We start from the raw sequence: 12,348 nt of genomic DNA, 5'->3' as shown, positions 1-12,348 counted from the left end.
CATCCATTGTCAAGAAAAGATCATTTATAGTCACTCATGCCTAGAAAAGCCTTATTACTCGGTTTAAATGCCTTTATAACCCCATAATTGAATTTATTTTGAATTTGTTTTACATTTTTTGATTAAAACATATTATAATTGATTGTTTGCCTCGGGAAACGTGGAGCGAAAGCCATCCATTGTCAAGAAAAGATCATTTATAGTCACTCATGCCGAGAAAAGCCTTATTACTCGGTTTAAATGCCTTTATAACCCCATAATTGAATTTATTTTGAATTTTTTTTACATTTTTTGATTAAAACATATTGTAATTGATTGTTTACCTCGGGAAACATTGAGCAAAAGCCATCCATTGTCCAGAAAAGTTCATTTATAGTCACTCAAGCCTAGAAAAGCCTTATTACTCAGTTTGAATGCCTTTATAATCCCATTATTGAATTTATTTTGAATTGTTTTCACATTTTTTGATTAAAACAGATTGTAATTGATTGTTTGCCTCGGGAAACCTGGAGCGAAAGCCATCCATTGTCAACAAAAGTTCATTTATAGTCACTCATGCCTAGAAAAGCCTTATTACTCGGTTTAAATGCCTTTATAATCCCATTATTGAATTTTTTTTGAATTGTTTTTACATTTTTTGATTAAAACAGATTGTAATTGATTGTTTGCCTCGGGAAACGTGGAGCGAAAGCCATCCATTGTCAAGAAAAGATCATTTATAGTCACTCATGCCTAGAAAAGCCTTATTACTCGGTTTAAATGCCTTTATAATCCCATTATTGATTTATTTTGAATTTTTTTTACATTTTTTGATTAAAACATATTGTAATTGAATGTTGACCTCTAGAAACATGGAGCAAAAGCCATCCATTGTCAAGAAAAGTTCATTTATAGTCACTCAAGCCTAGAAAAGCCTTATTACTCAGTTTGAATGCCTTTATAATCCCATTATTGAATTTATTTTGAATTTTTTTTACATTTTTTGATTAAAACAGATTGTAATTGATTGTTTGCCTCGGGAAACGTGGAGCGAAAGCCATCCATTGTCAAGAAAAGATCATTTATAGTCACTCATGCCTAGAAAAGCCTTATTACTCGGTTTAAATGCCTTTATAACCCCATAATTGAATTTTTTTTGAATTTTTTTTGCATTTTTTTATTAAAACAGATTGTAATTGATTGTTTGCCTCGGGAAACGTGGATCGAAAGCCATCCATTGTCAAGAAAAGATCATTTATAGTCACTCATGCCTAGAAAAGCCTTATTACTCGGTTTAAATGCCTTTATAACCCCATAATTGAATTTATTTTGAATTTTTTTTACATTTTTTGATTAAAACATATTATAATTGATTGTTTGCCTCGGGAAACGTAGAGCGAAAGCCATCCATTGTCAAGAAAAGATCATTTATAGTCACTCATGCCTAGAAAAGCCTTATTACTAGGTTTAAATGCCTTTATAACCCCATAATTGAATTTATTTTGAATTTTTTTTACATTTTTTTATTAAAACAGATTGTAATTGATTGTTTACCTCGGGAAACATGGAGCAAAAGCCATCCATTGTCCAGAAAAGTTCATTTATAGTCACTCAAGCCTAGAAAAGCCTTATTACTCGGTTTAAATGCCTTTATAATCCCATTATTGAATTTATTTTGAATTGTTTTTACATTTTTTGATTAAAACATATTGTAATTGAATGTTGACCTCTAGAAACATGGAGCAAAAGCCATCCATTGTCAAGAAAAGTTCATTTATAGTCACTCAAGCCTAGAAAAGCCTTATTACTCTGTTTAAATGCCTTTATGATCCCATTATTGAATTTATTTTGAATTTTTTTTACATTTTTTGATTAAAACAGATTGTAATTGATTGTTTGTCTCGGGAAACGTGGAGCGAAAGCCATCCATTGTCAAGAAAAGTTCATTTATAGTCACTCATGCCTAGTAAAGCCTTATTACTCGGTTTAAATGCCTTTATAATCCCATTATTGAATTTATTTTGAATTGTTTTTACATTTTTTGATTAAAACAGATTGTAATTGATTGTTTGCCTCGGGAAACGTGGAGCGAAAGCCTTCCATTGTCAAGAAAAGTTCATTTATAGTCACTCATGCCTAGAAAAGCCTTATTACTCGGTTTAAATGCCTTTATAATCCCATTATTGAATTTATTTTGAACTTTTTTTACATTTTTTGATTAAAACATATTGTAATTGAATGTTGACCTCTAGAAACATGGAGCAAAAGCCATCCATGGTCAAGAAAAGTTCATTTATAGTCACTCAAGCCTAGAAAAGCCTTATTACTCAGTTTAAATGCCTTTATAATCTCATTATTGAATGTATTTTGAATTTTTTTTACATTTTTTGATTAAAACAGATTGTAATTGATTGTTTGCCTCGGGAAACGTGGAGCGAAAGCCATCCATTGTCAAGAAAAGATCATTTATAGTCACTCATGCCTAGAAAAGCCTTATTACTAGGTTTAAATGCCTTTATAACCCCATAATTGAATTTATTTTGAATTTTTTTTACATTTTTTTATTAAAACAGATTGTAATTGATTGTTTACCTCGGGAAACATGGAGCAAAAGCCATCCATTGTCCAGAAAAGTTCATTTATAGTCACTCAAGCCTAGAAAAGCCTTATTACTCGGTTTAAATGCCTTTATAATCCCATTATTGAATTTATTTTGAATTGTTTTTACATTTTTTGATTAAAACATATTGTAATTGAATGTTGACCTCTAGAAACATGGAGCAAAAGCCATCCATTGTCAAGAAAAGTTCATTTATGGTCACTCAAGCCTAGAAAAGCCTTATTACTCAGTTTAAATGCCTTTATAATCCCATTATTGAATTTATTTTGAATTTTTTTTACATTTTTTGATTAAAACAGATTGTAATTGATTGTTTGCCTCGGGAAACGTGGAGCGAAAGCCATCCATTGTCAAGAAAAGATCATTTATAGTCACTCATGCCTAGAAAAGCCTTATTACTCGGTTTAAATGCCTTTATAACCCCATAATTGAATTTATTTTGAATTTTTTTTGCATTTTTTTATTAAAATAGATTGTAATTGATTGTTTGCCTCGGGAAACGTGGATCGAAAGCCATCCATTGTCAAGAAAAGATCATTTATAGTCACTCATGCCTAGAAAAGCCTTATTACTCGGTTTAAATGCCTTTATAACCCCATAATTGAATTTATTTTGAATTTGTTTTACATTTTTTGATTAAAACATATTATAATTGATTGTTTGCCTCGGGAAACGTGGAGCGAAAGCCATCCATTGTCAAGAAAAGATCATTTATAGTCACTCATGCCGAGAAAAGCCTTATTACTCGGTTTAAATGCCTTTATAACCCCATAATTGAATTTATTTTGAATTTTTTTTACATTTTTTGATTAAAACATATTGTAATTGATTGTTTACCTCGGGAAACATTGAGCAAAAGCCATCCATTGTCCAGAAAAGTTCATTTATAGTCACTCAAGCCTAGAAAAGCCTTATTACTCAGTTTGAATGCCTTTATAATCCCATTATTGAATTTATTTTGAATTGTTTTCACATTTTTTGATTAAAACAGATTGTAATTGATTGTTTGCCTCGGGAAACCTGGAGCGAAAGCCATCCATTGTCAACAAAAGATCATTTATAGTCACTCATGCCTAGAAAATCCTTATTACTCGGTTTAAATGCCTTTATAACCCCATAATTGAATTTATTTTGAATTGTTTTTACATTTTTTGATTAAAACAGATTGTAATTGATTGTTTGCCTCGGGAAACGTGGAGCGAAAGCCATCCATTGTCAAGAAAAGATCATTTATAGTCACTCATGCCTAGAAAAGCCTTATTACTCGGTTTAAATGCCTTTATAACCCCATAATTGAATTTATTTTGAATTTTTTTTGCATTTTTTTATTAAAATAGATTGTAATTGATTGTTTGCCTCGGGAAACGTGGATCGAAAGCCATCCATTGTCAAGAAAAGATCATTTATAGTCACTCATGCCTAGAAAAGCCTTATTACTCGGTTTAAATGCCTTTATAACCCCATAATTGAATTTATTTTGAATTTTTTTTGCATTTTTTTATTAAAATAGATTGTAATTGATTGTTTGCCTCGGGAAACGTGGATCGAAAGCCATCCATTGTCAAGAAAAGATCATTTATAGTCACTCATGCCTAGAAAAGCCTTATTACTCGGTTTAAATGCCTTTATAACCCCATAATTGAATTTATTTTGAATTTGTTTTACATTTTTTGATTAAAACATATTATAATTGATTGTTTGCCTCGGGAAACGTGGAGCGAAAGCCATCCATTGTCAAGAAAAGATCATTTATAGTCACTCATGCCGAGAAAAGCCTTATTACTCGGTTTAAATGCCTTTATAACCCCATAATTGAATTTATTTTGAATTTTTTTTGCATTTTTTTATTAAAATAGATTGTAATTGATTGTTTGCCTCGGGAAACGTGGAGCGAAAGCCATCCATTGTCAAGAAAAGATCATTTATAGTCACTCATGCCTAGAAAAGCCTTATTACTCGGTTTAAATGCCTTTATAACCCCATAATTGAATTTATTTTGAATTTTTTTTGCATTTTTTTATTAAAATAGATTGTAATTGATTGTTTGCCTCGGGAAACGTGGATCGAAAGCCATCCATTGTCAAGAAAAGATCATTTATAGTCACTCATGCCTAGAAAAGCCTTATTACTCGGTTTAAATGCCTTTATAACCCCATAATTGAATTTATTTTGAATTTGTTTTACATTTTTTGATTAAAACATATTATAATTGATTGTTTGCCTCGGGAAACGTGGAGCGAAAGCCATCCATTGTCAAGAAAAGATCATTTATAGTCACTCATGCCGAGAAAAGCCTTATTACTCGGTTTAAATGCCTTTATAACCCCATAATTGAATTTATTTTGAATTTTTTTTACATTTTTTGATTAAAACATATTGTAATTGATTGTTTACCTCGGGAAACATTGAGCAAAAGCCATCCATTGTCCAGAAAAGTTCATTTATAGTCACTCAAGCCTAGAAAAGCCTTATTACTCAGTTTGAATGCCTTTATAATCCCATTATTGAATTTATTTTGAATTGTTTTCACATTTTTTGATTAAAACAGATTGTAATTGATTGTTTGCCTCGGGAAACCTGGAGCGAAAGCCATCCATTGTCAACAAAAGATCATTTATAGTCACTCATGCCTAGAAAATCCTTATTACTCGGTTTAAATGCCTTTATAACCCCATAATTGAATTTATTTTGAATTTTTTTTACATTTTTTGATTAAAACAGATTGTAATTGATTGTTTGCCTCGGGAAACGTGGAGCGAAAGCCATCCATTGTCAAGAAAAGTTCATTTATAGTCACTAATGCCTAGAAAAGCCTTATTACTCGGTTTAAATGCCTTTATAACCCCATAATTGAATTTATTTTGAATTGTTTTTACATTTTTTGATTAAAACAGATTGTAATTGATTGTTTGCCTCCGGAAACGTGGAGCGAAAGCCATCCATGGTCAAGAAAAGTTCATTTATAGTCACTCATGCCTAGAAAAGCCTTATTACTCGGTTTAAATGCCTTTATAATCCCATTATTGAATTTATTTTGAATTTTTTTTACATTTTTTGATTAAAACATATTGTAATTGATTGTTTGCCTCAAGAAACATGGAGCAAAAGCCATCCATTGTCAAGAAAAGTTCATTTATAGTCACTCATGCCTAGAAAAGCCTTATTACTCAGTTTAAATGCCTTTATAATCCCATTATTGAATTTATTTTGAATTTTTTTTACATTTTTTGATTAAAACAGATTGTAATTGATTGTTTGCCTCGGGAAACGTGGAGCGAAAGCCATCCAATGTCAAGAAAAGTTCATTTATAGTCACTCATGCCTAGAAAAGCCTTATTACTCGGTTTAAATGCCTTTATAACCCCATAATTGAATTTATTTTGAATTTTTTTTACATTTTTTGATTAAAACATATTGTAATTGAATGTTGACCTCTAGAAACATGGAGCAAAAGCCATCCATTGTCAAGAAAAGTTCATTTATAGTCACTCAAGCCTAGAAAAGCCTTATTACTCAGTTTAAATGCCTTTATAATCCCATTATTGAATTTATTTTGAATTTTTTTTACATTTTTTGATTAAAACAGATTGTAATTGATTGTTTGCCTCAGGAAACGTGGAGCGAAAGCCATCCATTGTCAAGAAAAGATCATTTATAGTCACTCATGCCTAGAAAAGCCTTATTACTCGGTTTAAATGCCTTTATAACCCCATAATTGAATTTATTTTGAATTTTTTTTGCATTTTTTTATTAAAACAGATTGTAATTGATTGTTTGCCTCGGGAAACGTGGATCGAAAGCCATCCATTGTCAAGGAAAGATCATTTATAGTCACTCATGCCTAGAAAAGCCTTATTACTCGGTTTAAATGCCTTTATAACCCCATAATTGAATTTATTTTGAATTTTTTTTACATTTTTTGATTAAAACATATTATAATTGATTGTTTGCCTCGGGAAACGTGGAGCGAAAGCCATCCATTGTCAAGAAAAGATCATTTATAGTCACTCATGCCTAGAAAAGCCTTATTACTAGGTTTAAATGCCTTTATAACCCCATAATTGAATTTATTTTGAATTTTTTTTACATTTTTTTATTAAAACAGATTGTAATTGATTGTTTACCTCGGGAAACATGGAGCAAAAGCCATCCATTGTCCAGAAAAGTTCATTTATAGTCACTCAAGCCTAGAAAAGCCTTATTACTCGGTTTAAATGCCTTTATAATCCCATTATTGAATTTATTTTGAATTGTTTTCACATTTTTTGATTAAAACAGATTGTAATTGATTGTTTGCCTCGGGAAACCTGGAGCGAAAGCCATCCATTGTCAACAAAAGTTCATTTATAGTCACTCATGCCTAGAAAAGCCTTATTACTCGGTTTAAATGCCTTTATAATCCCATTATTGAGTTTATTTTGAATTTTTTTTACATTTTTTGATTAAAACATGTTGTAATTGATATTTTACCTCGGGAAACGTGGAGCGAAAGCCATCCATTGTCAAGAAAAGATCATTTATAGTCACCCATGCCTAGAATAGCCTTATTACTCGGTTTAAATGCCTTTATAACCCCATAATTGAATTTATTTTGAATTTTTTTACATTTTTTGATTAAAACAGATTGTAATTGATTGTTTACCTCGGGAAACGTGGAGCGAAAGCCATCCATTGTCAAGAAAAGTTCATTTATAGTCACTCATGCCTAGAAAAGCCTTATTACTCTGTTTAAATGCCTTTATAATCCCATTATTGAATTTATTTTGAATTTTTTTTACATTTTTTGATTAAAACAGATTGTAATTGAATTTTTGCCTCGGGAAACGTGGAGCGAAAGCCTTCCATTGTCAAGAAAAGTTCATTTATAGTCACTCATGCCTAGAAAAGCCTTATTACTCGGTTTAAATGCCTTTATAATCCCATTATTGAATTTATTTTGAATTTTTTTTACATTTTTTGATTAAAACATATTGTAATAGATTGTTTACCTCTAGAAACATGGAGCAAAAGCCATCCATTGTCAAGAAAAGTTCATTTATAGTCAATCAAGCCTAGAAAAGCCTTATTACTCTGTTTAAATGCCTTTATAATCCCATTATTGAATTTATTTTGAATTGTTTTTACATTTTTTGATGAAAACAGATTGTAATTGATAGTTTGCCTCGGGAAACGTGGAGCGAAAGCCATCCATTGTCAAGAAAAGATCATTTATAGTCACTCATGCCTAGAAAAGGCTTATTACTCGGTTTAAATGCCTTTATAATCCCATTATTGAATTTATTTTGAATTTTTTTTACATTTTTTGATTAAAACATATTGTAATTGAATGTTGACCTCTAGAAACATGGAGCAAAAGCCATCCATTGTCAAGAAAAGTTCATTTATAGTCACTCAAGCCTACAAAAGCCTTATTACTCAGTTTAAATGCCTTTATAATCCCATTATTGAATTTATTTTGAATTTTTTTTACATTTTTTGATTAAAACATATTGTAATTGATTGTTTGCCTCGGGAAACGTGGAGCGAAAGCAATCCATTGTCAAGAAAAGTTCATTTATAGTCACTCATGCCTAGAAAAGCCTTATTACTCGGTTTAAATGCCTTTATAATCCCATTATTGAATTTATTTTGAATTGTTTTTACATTTTTTGATTAAAACATATTCTAATTGATTGTTTGCCTCGGGAAACTTGGAGCGAAAGCCATCCATTGTCAAGAAAAGATCATTTATAGTCGCTCATGCCTAGAAAAGCCTTATTGCTCGGTTTAAATGCCTTTATAATCCCATTATTGAATTTTTTTTGAATTGTTTTTACATTTTTTGATTAAAACAGATTGTAATTGATAGTTTGCCTTGGGAAACGTGGAGCGAAAGCCATCCATTGTCAAGAAGAGATCATTTATAGTCACTCATGCCAAGAAAAGCCTTATTACTCGGTTTAAATGCCTTTATAATCCCATTATTGAATTTATTTTAATTTTTTTTTACATTTTTTGATTAAAACATATTGTAATTGAATGTTGACCTCTAGAAACATGGAGCAAAAGCCATCCATTGTCAAGAAAAGTTCATTTATAGTCACTCAAGCCTAGAAAAGCCTTATTACTCAGTTTAAATGCCTTTATAATCCCATTATTGAATTTATTTTGAATTGTTTTTACATTTTTTGATTAAAACAGATTGTAATTGATTGTTTGCCTCGGGAAACGTGGAGCGAAAGCCATCCATTGTCAAGAAAAGATCATTTATAGTCACTCATGCCTAGAAAAGCCTTATTACTCGGTTTAAATGCCTTTATAATCCCATTATTGAATTTTTTTTGAATTGTTTTTACATTTTTTGATTAAAACAGATTGTAATTGATTGTTTGCCTCGGGAAACGTGGAGCGAAAGCCATCCATTGTCAAGAAAAGATCATTTATAGTCACTCATGCCTAGAAAAGCCTTATTACTCGGTTTAAATGCCTTTATAATCCCATTATTGATTTATTTTGATTTTTTTTTACATTTTTTGATTAAAACATATTGTAATAGATTGTTTACCTCTAGAAACATGGAGCAAAATCCATCCATTGTCAAGAAAAGTTCATTTATAGTCAATCAAGCCTAGAAAAGCCTTATTACTCGGTTTAAATGCCTTTATAATCCCATTATTGAATTTTTTTTGAATTGTTTTTACATTTTTTGATTAAAACATATTGTAATTGAATGTTTACCTCTAGAAACATGGAGCAAAAGCCATCCATTGTCAAGAAAAGTTCATTTATAGTCACTCAAGCCTAGAAAAGCCTTATTACTCAGTTTAAATGCCTTTATAATCCCATTATTGAATTTATTTTGAATTTTTTTTACATTTTTTGATTAAAACAGATTGTAATTGATTGTTTGCCTCGGGAAACGTGGAGCGAAAGCCATCCATTGTCAAGAAAAGTTCATTTATAGTCACTCATGCCTAGAAAAGCCTTATTACTCGGTTTAAATGCCTTTATAATCCCATTATTGAATTTATTTTGAATTGTTTTTACATTTTTTGATTAAAACATATTGTAATTGAATGTTGACCTCTAGAAACATGGAGCAAAAGCCATCCATTGTCAAGAAAAGTTCATTTATAGTCACTCAAGCCTAGAAAAGCCTTATTACTCAGTTTAAATGCCTTTATAATCCCATTATTGAATTTATTTTGAATTTTTTTTACATTTTTTGATTAAAACAGATTGTAATTGATTGTTTGCCTCGGGAAACGTGGAGCGAAAGCCATCCATTGTCAAGAAAAGATCATTTATAGTCACTCATGCCTAGAAAAGGCTTATTACTCGGTTTAAATGCCTTTATAATCCCATTATTGAATTTATTTTGAATTTTTTTTACATTTTTTGATTAAAACAGATTGTAATTGATTGTTTGCCTCGGGAAACGTGAGGCGAAAGCCATCCATTGTCAAGAAAAGTTCATTTATAGTCACTCATGCCTAGAAAAGCCTTATTACTCGGTTTAAATGCCTTTATAATCCCATTATTGAATTTATTTTGAATTTTTTTTACATTTTTTGATTAAAACAGATTGTAATTGATTGTTTGCCTCGGGAAACATGGAGCGAAAGCCTTCCATTGTCAAGAAAAGTTCATTTATATTCTCTCATGCCTAGAAAAGCCTTATTACTCGGTTTAAATGCCTTTATAATCCCATTATTGAATTTATTTTGAATTTTTTTTACATTTTTTGATTAAAACAGATTGTAATAGATTGTTTACCTCTAGAAACATGGAGCAAAAGCCATCCATTGTCAAGAAAAGTTCATTTATAGTCAATCAAGCCTAGAAAAGCCTTATTACTCGGTTTAAATGCCTTTATAATCCCATTATTGAATTTTTTTTGAATTGTTTTTACATTTTTTGATTAAAACAGATTGTAATTGATTGTTTGCCTCGGGAAACGTGGAGCGAAAGCCATCCATTGTCAAGAAAAGATCATTTATAGTCACTCATGCCTAGAAAAGCCTTATTACTCGGTTTAAATGCCTTTATAATCCCATTATTGATTTATTTTGAATTTTTTTTACATTTTTTGATTAAAACATATTGTAATTGAATGTTGACCTCTAGAAACATGGAGCAAAAGCCATCCATTGTCAAGAAAAGTTCATTTATAGTCACTCAAGCCTAGAAAAGCCTTATTACTCAGTTTGAATGCCTTTATAATCCCATTATTGAATTTATTTTGAATTTTTTTTACATTTTTTGATTAAAACAGATTGTAATTGATTGTTTGCCTCGGGACACGTGGAGCGAAAGCCATCCATTGTCAAGAAAAGATCATTTATAGTCACTCATGCCTAGAAAAGCCTTATTACTCGGTTTAAATGCCTTTATAACCCCATAATTGAATTTATTTTGAATTTTTTTTGCATTTTTTTATTAAAACAGATTGTAATTGATTGTTTGCCTCGGGAAACGTGGATCGAAAGCCATCCATTGTCAAGAAAAGATCATTTATAGTCACTCATGCCTAGAAAAGCCTTATTACTCGGTTTAAATGCCGTTATAACCCCATAATTGAATTTATTTTGAATTTTTTTTACATTTTTTGATTAAAACATATTATAATTGATTGTTTGCCTCGGGAAACGTGGAGCGAAAGCCATCCATTGTCAAGAAAAGATCATTTATAGTCACTCATGCCTAGAAAAGCCTTATTACTCGGTTTAAATGCCTTTATAACCCCATAATTGAATTTATTTTGAATTTGTTTTGTATTTTTTTATTAAAACAGATTGTAATTGATTGTTTGCCTCGGGAAACGTGGATCGAAAGCCATCCATTGTCAAGAAAAGATCATTTATAGTCACTCATGCCTAGAAAAGCCTTATTACTCGGTTTAAATGCCGTTATAACCCCATAATTGAATTTATTTTGAATTTTTTTTACATTTTTTGATTAAAACATGTTATAATTGATTGTTTGCCTCGGGAAACGTGGAGCGAAAGCCATCCATTGTCATGAAAAGATCATTTATAGTCACTCATGCCTAGAAAAGCCTTATTACTCGGTTTAAATGCCTTTATAACCCCATAATTGAATTTATTTTGAATTTTTTTTACATTTTTTTATTAAAACAGATTGTAATTGATTGTTTGCCTCGGGAAACGTGGAGCGAAAGCCATCCATTGTCAAGAAAAGATCATTTATAGTCACTCATGCCTAGAAAAGCCTTATTACTCGGTTTAAATGCCTTTATAACCCCATAATTGAATTTCTTTTGAATTTTTTTTGCATTTTTTTATTAAAACAGATTGTAATTGATTGTTTGCCTCGGGAAACGTCGATCGAAAGCCATCCATTGTCAAGAAAAGATCATTTATAGTCACTGATGCCTAGAAAAGCCTTATTACTCGGTTTAAATGCCTTTATAACCCCATAATTGAATTTATTTTGAATTTTTTTTACATTTTTTGATTAAAACATATTATAATTGATTGTTTGCCTCGGGAAACGTGGAGCGAAAGCCATCCATTGTCAAGAAAAGATCATTTATAGTCACTCATGCCTAGAAAAGCCTTATTACTCGGTTTAAATGCCTTTATAATCCCATTATTGAATTTATTTTGAATTGTTTTTACATTTTTTGATTAAAACAGATTGTAATTGATTGTTTGCCTCGGGAAACGTGGAGCGAAAGCCATCCATTGTCAAGAAAAGTTCATTTATAGTCACTCAAGCCTAGAAAAGCCTTATTACTCCGTTTAAAT

Source organism: Theobroma cacao, chromosome 6 (genome assembly GCF_053813885.1).
Source record: "Theobroma cacao isolate CCN51 chromosome 6, ASM5381388v1, whole genome shotgun sequence".
NCBI classification, from domain to species: Eukaryota; Viridiplantae; Streptophyta; class Magnoliopsida; order Malvales; family Malvaceae; genus Theobroma; species Theobroma cacao.
This window is presented reverse-complemented; position numbering follows the sequence as displayed.